Raw genomic sequence first — 14,960 nt, forward strand, 5'->3', positions numbered from 1 at the left:
CCCCGTGTGTGACCTAGCACACAACCACCCCACTGATTAGGAGTTGGCCCGTGAGCTCGCCATACCTCCCTCCCTTCCCCAGGTGCCGACGGAAACGCCAGTTACTCCACGAACCACCACGTTCGAGCAACTCTGAGTCTACCTCTGAGAAGTGCCCTGATTCCAGTAGGCACTCGTGGCTGATAAGGAGGATGAAGTGATAAATCATAGATGTCCACTGAGTTTCTTTCATTAGCAAAGACAGCCTTATTTGCCCTTCGGGAGCAAAAGCATCATCACTTATCTTAGATCCTGCGGAGACTTTCTGGGTCACTGGACAATTTTTTAACTTCGACTAAACCATATCACTTCTATATTAATTACTATGAAGAGTGAATTATCCATTCTGGGCTTAGACCAAAGTTGAGGCAGGTTATTTTTGCCCGTCTGTTGTGGGCTCGAGGAAACTGGGTCCGAGCTTGCCCCAGCCCAGGCCTTGGAAGGAAGACACAACTCTCACTGCTCCGGGGAGATCAGGTTGCAGTCACCAGGCAGCAAAAATAAATATGCTGGTCACAGCCAGGAAAATGATATTTTGAATTCTGCCCTTTACTCTTGTAAAAACACACACACACACACACACACAGCAATGATTACTTTGGTGGCAAAGCAACTTGGCATTTCCTTTGTACTTGAAACTGCACACAGACAGAGCTGTGCTATTATACAGTGCATACTGAATTTCAGAATTAATACTAACAGTCTGAAGCTTGTTTTTCAGAACAAATCATATGTAATTGCTTATCCTTTTGAAGTAGAATATGTTTATATATTAATAGCTGTGAATATGCATGCATGACGTTTCATGATATAAAACAGTATTGCTACATTATTATTTGAACGTACCAACTCAACAAGCAAAGTCTATTTCTTAGCAAACAATTTATAGGCTTGGTTTTTAGATCAATGGAGAATATTGTAAGAAAGAGTTCAAAATGCCAGAAAATTTAAATTCTGCTGTTCTGCCACCTCTCCTCTCGATCATATGAGTAGGTAGTATCTTCAATGACAGAAGAACAGGGTGGCTAGTGTGTGGAAATAGTATCAATCTACCTTAATTGTCAAGACCAATAAAGGAAGGTAAAGCACTTCAAAGCAGCTCTACTGGCTTTTTGTTGCCTGGATAACGCAGGCGCTGGCGGACTCATTTGCAAATGTTTAGTCTACCAGAAGCTTTGTTAGATACCCCTCTCCCTCGGCAGCCTGCGGAGGAGTCTAACTAAGGCACACCCAGACTGTAGGTGTTGATTAGACATTCGGGCTCAAAATGAGAATCACCAAACATAACTACAGCTAAATTGGCCTTTTGTTTCACTCTAGATATAGTAAATGAATTCTGTGGGGACTAAGAGATTCACGAAATTTAAATTTAAGTAAAAAAACTACAAGTCAGAAAAAGGAGAAACAATTAAAATAACTAAAAAAAAATGCTGAAACTTCAATGACCAGATATTCACTTTTAGACTAAATATTATTAGCTTTATACTGATATTAAATTAAAAAATAGATGAAAACTCTCCTATTGATTATTAGTCAATATCTAAATTAATATGCCATGGTAACAGTTTCCCCTTAACAGTTTGCATTATGGACTTTCACCTACTCTCATGGAGCCATGAAGCATAATAGATTTCCATTGCAGAATCTTCGTAAAACATTTTACAAAAATGACTTTGTTTTTTGAGAACAATGTTCATTGTCCAAAGTTGTTAGTTTTTCGACGTGCCGAGGAAGCGCGTCAGTGGATGGAGTCCGAGTTACAGTGACAGCAGCACCTTGGCTGCCACGGAGGCATCATGCACACAGTGGGACCGTGGTCGGGCTGCGTCTGAGCCTCGCGTGCAAACATTCACGATGATGGTAAACACACTCAGGCGAGACGGGTGGGTACTGCCTCCTCTTCTTCCTTCTGTTCTAGGTTCTGTTCAGGCTGAACGTTTGGGAGGCATCATTTTAGACACATGACCAAAACAGGGTAAATGGGAACTCCTCAACCATGAAACCTTGTCTCTTGTCCCCTGTCACACCTCTGTGTCAACTCCACTCCTGCCGCAGTGAAAGTCTCTTTGCCAAGACTGAGCATAGATGAGGTCTGGAAGAAGTCCAGCCACTGTTAATACAACGAGAAGTGCTTGTGTAACATTGGTGTAACCTGGCGCCCAGGAAGAGCCTACTGGGATGCACGTGCGTGAACAGTGATGACTTCACTGTACCAGAGGGCGGGGGCGGTAGACCCTGTTGAGTGTTCATGTGTACTGTGTGGCCATCACATACAACATAAGTGAATAGGGCAATGAACCTGCATCAAATTGTGCCTTAAGCTTGAACACTCCTCCATGGAAACTATTCTGATGACTCAGAAGGCCACAGCTACTGGCAACTGGTGATTGGCAGCTTCGTCATGACAAAGTGCTTATTCATGCATGACATCTCATGCAGAGTTTTTGGTGAAACAGCAAATCATCCAGGTGACTCAGCCCCTCTATAGCTCAGAGTTGACGCCCTGGGATTTCTGGCTTTTCCCAAAACTAAAATTACCTTTAAAAGGGAAGAGATTTCAGACTGTCGGTGAGATTTAGGAAAATATGATCTGGGCAGCTGATGGCGATTGGGAGAAGTGTGTGAGGTCCCAAAGTGCCTAATTTAAAGGTGACTGAGATGCCATTGTCCTATGTACAATGTTTCTTGTATTTGCATCTTCTCCCACAAATGTCTTCTCATATTCCATGGCCGGACCCTGAGAATAGACCTCGTATAGCCATGTGCACCAAATATCAACTGCTTTCACGGGTCAGAAATCCTCCCTATTTGATGTAAAGTGAATTTGTAAGTGTCTTTTCTCTTTTACATACTGTCCCAAACATTTCACACCTCTTCCTCCTAGACCACTGCATACCTGATTCTTCTAGTCTGAGCCTCCACTTCAAGACTGTTGTGTCTTCTGGAGTGTAAGGAAAAGGCTACACCCCAAAACTGGAAGAATGGGTATGACTTGGGGGAGGATTCACAGCCCTTGGTCTTTGGGGGAGCGTCCTGTGTCCAGCAGAACTGGCACCCTGACTTCTAGAACTGTTAGAATAAATACATTGCCTCTTGGCTTACCTTCCATGTGAACTATTTCTCTTCACTTTTATTAGCTTTCTTTATTCTTTTGAGGCGAATGAAATTTAGCGACTTACCATAAGACACGCACAGAGTGATGGAAAATGCTTCAAACGAAAGACGGCAACATAACAAAGGCGGAGAGAGAGATGGAGATGCAGAGATAGAAATACGAAACAGATGCAAAACTGATCGCACTGATTTTTCTTGGATCAAAGAAAAGTGGGTGGCTTATATTCTCTTTTTGATGTTTTGTTTATTTTCTATGGAGCAAACAAGTTTCGTCTGCAGGCAGGTGGGAGGTCCTGTGAGTGGCTGTGAGGTTTCACGCGTGGGAGCACAGGGCAGGGAATAGAGCGCAGCCGTGGAGAAGCAATCCCGGAGAAATGATTTCTGGGTGGAAAAAATATATCTAGGCACTAAGCCAAAAGAATCCAGTGAGAAAGAAGGTTAGAAGCAATCTAGTTTTTGGACTCCTATTCTTTTCATTTAGTTTGTTTTGAAAATCTGCTCCAGAGTGTCTTTGCATTGTGTCTTCAATAGAGGTCCAATTTCAGCGTGATACCTGCGTGTCGCCTGTGAGTCATGATATACCTGCACTAACCTCACCGACAGAGAGAGGAAATGCGTTTGTGCAGCATTGTGGCACTGGTAAGAAGGTGCAGGTAAACAAGGCATTAGCATTACAATTGTGTCGTCTAAGTGTCAGGCAGTCTACAGAGTGAAAGGCAAAGGGTTCTGGCCTTGGATAAAGTTGGGTGTAAGTCCAGGTTTTTTTTTTTAGTGAATCTGTTTAAAAACATATTTTTTAAAAAATAAACTCTAAGAGGGGAAGAGCACTTGGATTCAGTAGAAGATACGCATGTGAAGTGCCTGATTTACAAGGGCTTGAAATGGCAAAGCTGTCACTATAGTCATGAGTTCTTCTGGACATGAAATATCAGGGAATCATTAGGATCATTTGCCTTTATCAAAATGGTATTTTTGTAGAACAGTTGGTGGGGAACAGACTCGGTGTACAGCATTGTATTTTGAAGTTACACCAGCCATGCAGCTGTCTGGGAGACGTAATTTTTCCTACTTTTGTCTATTTGACATTTTACTATTCTTCAGGGAGGAGGCACCTCACAAGGGATCCCATTGTTCCCGGGAAGGCAGTTCCTGGTGGTATTTTTTAGTAATTCAAAGATCAGGCATGTTACACAAAACCCACCATCAATAACAGAGTCGGTTCTACACACACAGTCCTTAAAAGTAAGATTCACCGTCTTCGGCTCCTTGAGTATTTCTAATCATGTGGTTCACTTTATGCTTCTTGACCTAACATATTTTATTAAGTATGAGAAAGTAAAGGCATGAAACAAAATGAATTGTTTCCCCCTCCTCATTTAACGCCCTTGCCCCAGTAAGGAGCACACTGCAATCTCGGGGTGAGGGATCCCCTAGCTTATAGCTTGTGCTCCTGAGGCTTTCCGGTTGCTCTGGGGACAATGGTGGTGGCACACACTCAGGACAGCGTGGGAATGTCCTGGGGGACATGAGTTCGCTTCCAGCTCTCCCAGTGCAGAAGGCTGTGTTTGCAATGATAATCCACAAACAGGAGTGTGTAAGCGCCTCTGCCTTGATATATTAAACACTTTTGTGAAGTTCTGATCTATGAAGCAGGAATAACAATGACTTCTTCCTAGAAAATTAAGGGATATAATATGTCTATTGTGTTCAGCCTATGTCTAGCACAAACAAGGCGTTTCGTAGATTGTGATTCCGTTTCTCTGTATCTCTTCTCAACCTGTACAATATCCTGTCAACTAATTATTAAACTTCACGGCATTTCAAGAGATCTCATGGTAGATAATACTTTTCTCAATATGAACAAATATTCGGTTTTGAAACAGATTCCAATTTTTTTTGGAAACTCTTAACACCGACCGTCTTTTGTCCTGTTTTAACATATTGATATGGGGGGGGTAGGCTGGGGTGGGGGTAAAAGGAAGAAAACTGTACTTGAACAACAATTAAAATAAAAATAAATAAATGAAGTAACAATAAAAAGTAATAAAACACTTGTTACCATAAAAAACACATTGTTATGGCTATTTTAATGTTCTTGCCAGCTAATTCCGATAATCTGCATAATCTGTGGGTCGGCTTTTGTATTTCTGAATCTTGGTGTCGGTCCACAGGATAACAGTGGATCCCAGGAGGGGTTACCCTGTCCTCTGTTAGACAGAGACCTTAGGCCCTTTGGCTCCAAAGACTGTCTGGCTCGGCCTGAGCTGAAGATTGCTAAACCCCGTCCGCGTCTGTTGTAGTCCTGCTCCTTAGATACAGCTTCCTGGGCTTTTGATTGCGAGTCTAGCATACCTTTGTCCACGGGGCCCTGAAAAACTCCAGGGTATTTAGTGTCTTACCCCACACAGCTTCAAATGTGGGGACGTCTTGACAGGGAGCCTGGTGGGTCCTTGGGACCAGTCACCTTTACTGGGATCTTATTTTCTAATCACTGAAAACCTGCAGGAAGGTCCTGGCAATGCCCACTCCACACCCAGAACACGGGAACTGTTTGCGGGAGAATGGCTCTGTCCTGGCAGGTCCCTTAGCTTCCTGCCCACCCCAGCAATTGCTCTATTGTTCTGTCTTCCCCCTGCCCACCAGAGCATGTTTGCCCAGGCCAGCCCTGTCCTTGACACACACCTTAATTCCACAAATAACCTTAGGAAAAAAGAAAATAGCTACAAATTCTCAGCTCACCTAATAAAGGCTTCTCCTTCCGGGATTTTACTTCCCCTAAGTCTGTGTTGCTTCCATAGCTCTCCACTGTCTTACGGAAATACGATTTAACTGGAATATACCCATTTATTTCCTAGGGGTTGCACAACCTTAATATATCTTAGCCAGAAAAGGAAATCTCAAAGATAAATACATTTAAATTTTAGATAAGGTGTCGTATTTTGAAACTACATAATTGGACTACATAATCATATACTGGTTTGCTTGTCGAGCAGCTCTTTGCAGAGACAGTCTCTGCAAGTTGCATTTTGCTCGCCGTAATGAAAGGAAACCCAACAGAGCAGATCTAGGGCTGAGCTGCTTGAAGGGTGTATGGACTGAACTACAAGTTAGGTTCAAAGGACTGTTCTTATCAGAATGATAGTCTCAGTGTGACCAGGGAGGAGCTCAGAAACTTGGACCCAAGGTGCACTGAGCCTGGGTTGCACCGTGAGCAAAGCAGGTTATTGGACAGACGTTCCAGGTACCTTGGTAATGATCTGTCACTGGTCAACCAGCAGCCTTACATTTAAATACATCCCGACTCCCAGTTGCACTACCCGTGGACACCATAGCTAAGTGCTGGATTGCTTTATTACATGAAGTCGAAAAGGAGATTGACTTCAACATGGAGGGACACGAAATGAGAGCTGGCTGGGGGAGCCGGCCCTCCAGAGCTCCATTCTGTTGGGCGATGAGTTTGTGCACCAAATAGTTTCCCCCCCAAAATATAAAAGTACCTGCTGCATGGAGCTGTTTTGATAACTTAATTCACCGACATATAAATGCTTAGAACTGTTCCTACCACATGGCAAATTGTTCTTGCTGTCTCTATTATCACCAATATTATCATCATCAAAAGCAGAAGTGAAATGATCCACTGAATTTGATTCAGCAGCCCAGCGGACGTGGGCTACCGCCTACACTTCTCCATTCATTAACTCCAGCAAACCTTTGAATTGTATCACTTTATAGCCTCATCAGTGACATGCATACAATCATTTATTATTATTCCTACGATAAAATAATGGTCATTTCTACAAAGGGAAGTGGATATGCTAGTCAAAACCCTGCTAAGTAGATTTGTCTTTCAAAGCCTGGTGATTTTTCTCTACTTAACCACAGCAAATGTTCATTTACACAGGTGAGAACATGAGAAACTATTGGCGTCATGCATTACATCCATCAGACCTGGCAGAGGACCACGCACGTATCTTCATCAAAAATCCCCAACTTGCCCTGGCTGGCATAGCTCAGTGGATTGAGCACGGGCTGTGAACCAAAGTGTTGCAGGTTCGATTCCCAGTCAGGGCACATGCCTGGGTTGCAGGCCATAACCCCCAGGAACTGCACATTGATATTTCTCTCTCTCTCTCTCTCTGTCTCCCTCCCTTCCCTCTCTAAAAATAAATAAATAAAGTCTTTAAAAAAAATCCCCAACTTCAGAGCTTGTCCTGTGTTGACATGAGAACAGGGGCTGCTGATGTGAGAATCATTGTGGGCTCCTGGCAGTCGGCACATATCACACTTGGATTATACAACTATTTTCTATATCTATATTTAAGATAGAATTCATACCAATAAACTTGATAAGTGATGCCATCTCTTCAGTTTCTAAGATGTAATCTAGGCGAATCCTTTCTCCAGCTGTTGAGCGACAAATCACACCCTTTGCTGTCCTGGAGTTCTCTCAATTCCCATAAAGAGAAAATACGGAGCAGAGAAAAGCCTTTGCTGTAAGAATCAGTGGTCGACTCTCGCAACGGGCCTGGCTACTCACAGGCAGGAGGCACCCATTGTTGCCTTAGCGAGCAGCAAGGAGACGTAAGTCAATGTATCTGTTCGCAGGTGGACTAGGGCAGATAGAAGATGTCTTTATCTTGGCTTCGACATACTGAGAGCAGGTCAAGGAATCAGGCGAATGAGGCAGTACACATATTAGCTGGCGCACAGGTGACTGTATTTGGCTCACAGGTATGTGCTTGCAGAGCTGAGTACAAAAGATACATCTACCAAGTGGACAAACACTCCCCTTGGGGTGCAGCATGCACACTCAACTACTCTGCATCTGATTCGCTTCCGGGACAACACTGAGAACTAAACCATCTCTGTGACAAACCTCACTCTCTGCATTAACATGCATTCGCTTCCCAGGAACATCTGGCCCTAGATGCTGATGGTGTGTTTCAGAAACACACTGAAGTCCTGTTTAGCTCTTGTGTCCACAGATATCAGATAAAGACGAAAAATAAGAGTGGCGTGGGTTATTGCACAGATTAAAGGTCTTAAAACATAAAGGAACGTAATAATTAAATGTACATGAAAATAAAATTTCACTTTCACTTTATAACTACTTAGGCTGGGGGTGGGGGAGGGGGTGGGGGAAATGGAGACAACTGTGCTCGAACAACAATAAAAAAAAAAGAAGAAAAACATAAGAAAAGCTAAAACCTTGGATCTTAACTGAGGCCCATATGAATTGCAAGTGCGTATGATTAAATGACTTTCAAGTCAGGAACCTGTGTCAAAACATGAGTTACACTGAGAAGCAAAATCCACATTTCCATTGTTCTCATTAAAAGCCACTTTAGTGTATTATCTCATTCCTTCCCACTAAGGGTGAGGGTCTCTATCAAATGATTTAAAATGTTTCAGAAAAGTTTGTCTTTTAAAACAGATTCTCATTATGCAGAGGAACTTTAAGGTTGTAAGTTAAAGAAAAACATCTCCAGAGAGGTCTGAAATCAAACTGTAGAGATATTTTGAAGGTAGCTCAAGATTTAAGATAAGGGAAAAGACTTTGCCATATTTTGCCATGTAGAAGGTACTCCCATGTATAATGCACACCCACGTTTTTGGGTTGAACTTTCAGGAAAAAAAATCTTTTGTTTTAATGTTTAATCAATTAATTTATATATAGAAACAAAACTAACTGATCATCGTATTGCAGGGTATCATTTTTGCATGCAGATATTGTTATTGCTTTCAGAGTTACACTGTTAATGCTTAAGCATATATGGAAGAGCTAAAACATTATATAGACACGGAATTACTACTACCCATGTGTCATGTGCATACATTATCCTTCCCTCAAAAATTTGAGCAAAAACATGCACGTTATATACGGCAAAATACGGTACTTTAAGACACTGGAGGGATGACTGCACACCGAACAATCCACTTATCCACATGTCCTCCCTTCTCCAAAAAAAAAAAAGTCATGTTCTCTGTTGGAGTCCCAAGGCAGGAAGACGTTAATTTAAGCTCGTTCGATAAATCAAAAAAAAAAAACTTCATTCCCAGTAGGCCAGGAAAGTGGCTAGTGTTATGAGGTAAAATTTTGCACTTTTTCACAAAAGGTGGGAGAAACAAGTACGCCACTGAGTTTTAAGGAAAAAAAGGTGAGGGAAGATACTCATCATTCCCAGCTGGAATAATACTTTAAAATAATCTAAAATCAATTATATTGTAGAGATACCATAATTACACATAGGGATAAATAAGTATTTTGATAATATTCTTTGTCACTCATAGATTATTTCAGCTTTACCTGTAACTGTCCCTTTCATTATATAAAATGAAAGCATTCAATAACTCCTGTGTTCATGCAGTTAATTCCAGTGATGGAACACAGATGAGTGAAATCCACCGTCAATGCCAAAGGTTTAGGTTAAACAGTATTTCAAACTTTTGCTTTCCGCCAAAGAGAAAACTACCTTGGATTCTGTTTGTTCTTCCTAACACTGCTTACTTTACATTCCTGGGGCTCAAGAACTGGCAGACAGACAGAGAGAGAGAGAGAGAGAGAGAGAGAGATCCTGGTTGTTCAGTATGCTCCCACCGACAACCAGAATAATTTTGCAGGTAAAATGCCAAAACCTAGTACTCATGCAAAAGAAGTTATATACTTTAGCCAAGAAAACCCATTTGTCCATGAGTTTTGGGGCCTGAGTAAGCCATACCGGTAGATAATTAGATATGATTCTGAAAATTAATGGGTTAGAGTCCCATCCTTGGTAATTAGGTCACCAAAGATGAAAACCTGACTTCGTTCTTGTTTGCTGCAACCTTTTGCTTCGCCCTCGCTCCCAGTAGGCAACAAAATGATTCAACCTTACTAAAATTTCACCTCCCGTAATCCATTATATCTTAACTCACACATTAAGATTTTAAAGCCTCCATCTGGTGGACAGAACTTGACCCCTTTTGATTTATAGGCAACCTGTTTTCACAGGTAAGCAAATATTTTTTTTCCTCTGACCACCTGGCTGAGGCGAGAACAGCTGAGGCAGGTCTGCTCTCCGGTGAGCTGCTCACCGGCGTGCGGTTAGAGGGAGGGATTCAGGGTAAGTTCAGGTTGATGAAATTACAGCTGAAGTTACTCTTGCAAACGGGAGGCTCATGAACCGACTCCGTGTCCTTTGCAGTTGGGAGACCTCGCACAAAGGCCACATCAACAGGGGGAGTCAGTGTCCTCGCCCACGTTGAGGGGTTAGTGTGCTCTTGGTTGTTGTGGGGGGTACGAGGAAAACTTCCCGTTACACCCAGAGGGTAGGACAGATGACATTAGAGGCCAGGGTTCCTCAGAGTGTGGCCTGCTAACCACCCGCTTCTGTATCATCTGGGGTTTGGGGTGGGAAGGGTGTCTATTGACTAATGCAGTTTCTCCCTATTCTTGTCTTCCTGAGAGTGACTATGTGTATATATAGCATATATAATTTCCTGAGAGTGATTGTGTGTGTGTGTGTATGGGGAACAACAGACTATATTCAGGGAATTGGCATTTTTCTACTTTCATGTGTGTGAATAATTTTAACACAAATGTGAAGACATAGAATTTTATTGTATAGGTGAATAGAGAAAATGTTAAACTTCACCCAAACCCTATGTTCCTGGAGAATAGTGAAAGTTAAGGTATCTCCCCATCCTCTTCTTTTCCCAAATACCTGCACCCTTCTGCATTTTCAGAAGTGGTCACCTTCCAGGGACACGTTAGCCTCACGTATTCCCACCTCCATGCTTCCTCAGGACCCTGGACGAGACTCATCCCCTTGACTCCCTCATGACTCGCGGGTGAGTTTCTGGTCTCCCTGCCTCTGCGAAACCTCAGCCCCTCCCCTTTTTCAAGGCTTTCCTTAATGAACGTCCTTCCTATTGCAATAGGCTGAATAAAATCATCTCCTTACCTTTCCAATGCATTGCATCTTTCACAACATCACGATTAATCATTGTTCTTAACGGACATCTGTTTGTAAAGAAACACGCGGATGATAAACTTGCGAGAGTTACAAATGCAACACGAGTAGGGGTAAGAAGCACACGACACCTGAGTAAAAGTAACTTTGCTGTGCTTTTAACTGTGCAACATATAGTCACACGTGTATTTTCGAAATGCCATTTTGGCAAGAGTCTCAAAGATGGTTTGAAGAAATGAGACAGCTGTCAGACCATCTAGCAAACCATTTGAATTTCTAGACGAAGACAATGGAGTGCCCTTCAAGAGAAGTGTAGAGAGAGGGAGCTAAAAATTCTGGATGCTACGAACCCCTGGATGTGGGGATGAGAAAGGAAAGGCCAGGGGAGACGGAGACCGAGAACCTGAACTTCATGGCCACGGAGTCCGTGGGAGGATGCAGGACGACCGCGGGGTTTAGTGGGGGTGAACTTACTTTTAAGGTTACCTACACCCACATATTTAAAAATGCAGTGATTTGGTGTGACAAAAAATATAAAGAATAAAAGATAAAACTTGCCGAATAAAATTGGTAAGCAAATTAGAATAATTGGAACCTAAGTATCAGAAAAACAACACAAAGCCCAGCGTGGGGTTGATAAACGAAATGTGTACTTGAGACCTTACCCATTTGTCACACAAATGAGTTTTCTGGCAGCCGGTGCAAAGGAGGGAACCAGATCAGCCTGTGAGACCAATTTGTCTTCTCAGGAGAAGGATAATTACTCGGGAAGCTAAGTATTGAGTGACTGAGAGGTTTCTTTCAAACATGTTGAGTTTGAAGCTATGAAGTAATTTAGACAGAATATTAGTTATAAAAAATAGAGAATTTTGTTCAATTTAATAGTTTAACATGCTGACAACTTGTAATTGCCACGAGGATTGGATAAATGGAAGCCAGAATTCCTGTGTTATGACAGAGAGAAAGGGCTGGAAAAAGAATATTTTTGAGTGCTGTACTTATTTTTAAATTTGGCTCTACCAATTTATAGTTGAAGCAGATGATTTTTGACACTTAAGAAAATCTTGGTTCCTATCTAATTATATATATACACATATATATGTATACATACATATATATGTATTTTTTTACTCCAGGAAATTGCCTGAAAGTAGTTAGAATATAAATAAATACAATAAAAAAAGAATCAGAACTTTGAGCTTTTATTTTTTTTTTATTTTAAGATTCTTATTACATTCAAGGGTTACATAAAGGGCAAAATGTGGATTTAATCAATTTTTGGCAAGGTGCATGTGCAAGAGGTCATTTTAGTAGGTGTATTAATCATTTTAAAGCTCAAAGTTTTATGAACCTCAATGTAGCATATTATACTAAAAGGATTAAATATGACATTATGAGGAGAAGGAAACTTTGCTTTACTGACAAATTGCAGCCTAATGGAAGTATGAAACTATTCACTTTTACAGAAGAAAAGTAAATTATTTTAGCTTTTTGTGATGAATTGTAATGGAGGTCATATTCTCATCTACGAAATCCAATGATTTTTAAAAATCTGAATAATCTTTCCCTTAATTACTTACAGTTTATTTGACATAGAAGGTGGGGGAGAGTGAGCGAGACAATTAACTGGGCCACACTGTGCATGTGCTGTGTGCCAGGCAGGACCCAGGGGACTGGGTGGTTGCTGGGCTTTCAGTGAAGAAGTCTACGTTACAAGGTCTCCATCAGTGGTGATGAGGAACCCCAAGCTCACCCAGCTTTGATACTTTACTTTGGGTTTCACTGTCAACAGTTCTAAGGACTGAAATTGCAACACAGTGTCCTCATCCCAAACCAGTGTCCTGGAAAAACATCAAAATGGCCCCTTTTATTTATTTGTTTGTTTGTTTATTTATTTAAAAGATTTTATTTATTTTTTACTTTTAGAGAGAGGGGAAGGGAGAGAGAAACAGAAGGAGAGAAACATCAATGTGTGGTTTGCCTCTCATGCGCCACAACTGGGGGCCTGGCCCGTAACCCAGGCATGTGCCCTGACTGGGAATCGAACCAGCAATCCTTTGGTTCATAGGCCGGCACTCAGGCCACTGAGCCACCTGGAAGAACATAAGCACCCCACACCAGCCGGGGCCCTTTTATTTATTTCTATCCTGAAATAACTAGATTGAAGATTTCATAGGAAAGGAAAACTTTACCAATGCATGATAATGTTCAAGTATCATCTTATCTTCAGGTGAAAACATGACACACAAAAATAAAAGCAAAGATGGAGGTGAAGCTGATTTTTTTGACCAAAATGCACTAAGGGCAAGTCACTGTTTTTCAGGCCAAAATAGTGGGGAGGTGCAAAGGCAGGGCAATATCACCTTTGAGTCTAAAGTCAAAACTGTCTGAGGTATAAAAATCTAAGGCCTTACACAGCAGACATATGAAAAGTTGCTCAAGGCCACTAATCGTCAGAGAAATGCAAATTAAAGCCACAATGAGATACCACCTCACACACATCAGAATAACTATCATCAATACATCAACAAACAACAAGTGCTGGCGAAGATGCAGAAAAAGTAGAAGCCCTTTGCATTGCTGGTGGGGAAGCAGAGTGGTACAGCCACTGTGGAAAGCAGTGTGGAGTTAGCTCAGAAAACTAAAAATGGAACTGCTTTTTGACCCAGCAATCCCACTTCTGGGAATATATCTGAAGGGACCCAAAACACTAATCTGGAAGAACGTAAGCACCCCTATATTCACTGAAGCCTTATTTACAACCACCAAGACAGGGAAGCAGCCCAAGCATCCATCAGCAGATGAGTGGCTAAAACAACTATAGGGCATGTACACAATGGAGTACTACTTGGCCATAAAAAAGAAGAAAGTCTTACCCTTTGTGACAACGTGGACAGACCTGGAGAACATTATGCTAAGTGAAACAAACCAGTCAGAGAAAGACAAATACCATATGTTTTCACTCATAGGTGGAACATAATAAATTAAACTAATAAAATAGAAACAGGCTCATAGATAGAGAACAGACTGACAGCTGTCAGAGGGGAGTTGCCTGGCTGGGTGAAAAGGCAAACGGATTAAGCAAAAAAAAAACAAAACCCTAAAACCAAAAACCACTCCGTACACACAGACAGTGGTACGGTGATTACCTGATGGAGAGGGAGGGTGAGGGCGGTAGGAGAGGGTAAAGGGGGATAAATGGTGATGGAAGAAGCCTTGACTTGGGTGGTGAACACACAATATGATACATAGATGATGTGTTACAGAACTGTACACCAGAAACCTATATAATTTCATTCACCAAATCACCCCAATACATTGACTAAAAAGGACAACATTTTTTTAAACTTCAAGACACTGTGTTATTTTCTGCCATGATTGCGGACACCTAACTTCTGCATGTAGAGTGGAGATACGGTCTTTCGCAGCACTTCCGTGCTTCACGTATGGTAAAATGTGTCTCACCTGCAAGGATGCTGGAGTCAGTGAGGCCCGAGCCGGCAGCCTCCTTCCTCCCCTTCCTGGTTGCATTATTACTCAAGCTTCAGGGTGGGCGCCTGCCCCTCAGTGCAGTCGTGAGCCCTCCCTGAGAGGCTGTGCCACAGCGGCTGCCCGTGCCCGGCACACGGTGGTCACTCCCGCACAAGCTACCAAAGGCTGTGCTGCTGGCGGCAGTCGGGGAAGCCCTAGTGGAGAAGCTGCAACCCGTGTGTGTCTATCTGCTCCTGGAGTGAAATCGGAAGACGGGGCTTCCCAAAGTTCCGGTCTTCCTTCTTCCATGTCCGTTTTCCCCTTCTATGTTTGTCCACTCATTCATATACTTCTGTAGAATACCTAAATAAATATATGTATGTA

Source organism: Phyllostomus discolor, chromosome 11 (genome assembly GCF_004126475.2).
Source record: "Phyllostomus discolor isolate MPI-MPIP mPhyDis1 chromosome 11, mPhyDis1.pri.v3, whole genome shotgun sequence".
Classification (NCBI taxonomy): domain Eukaryota; kingdom Metazoa; phylum Chordata; class Mammalia; order Chiroptera; family Phyllostomidae; genus Phyllostomus; species Phyllostomus discolor.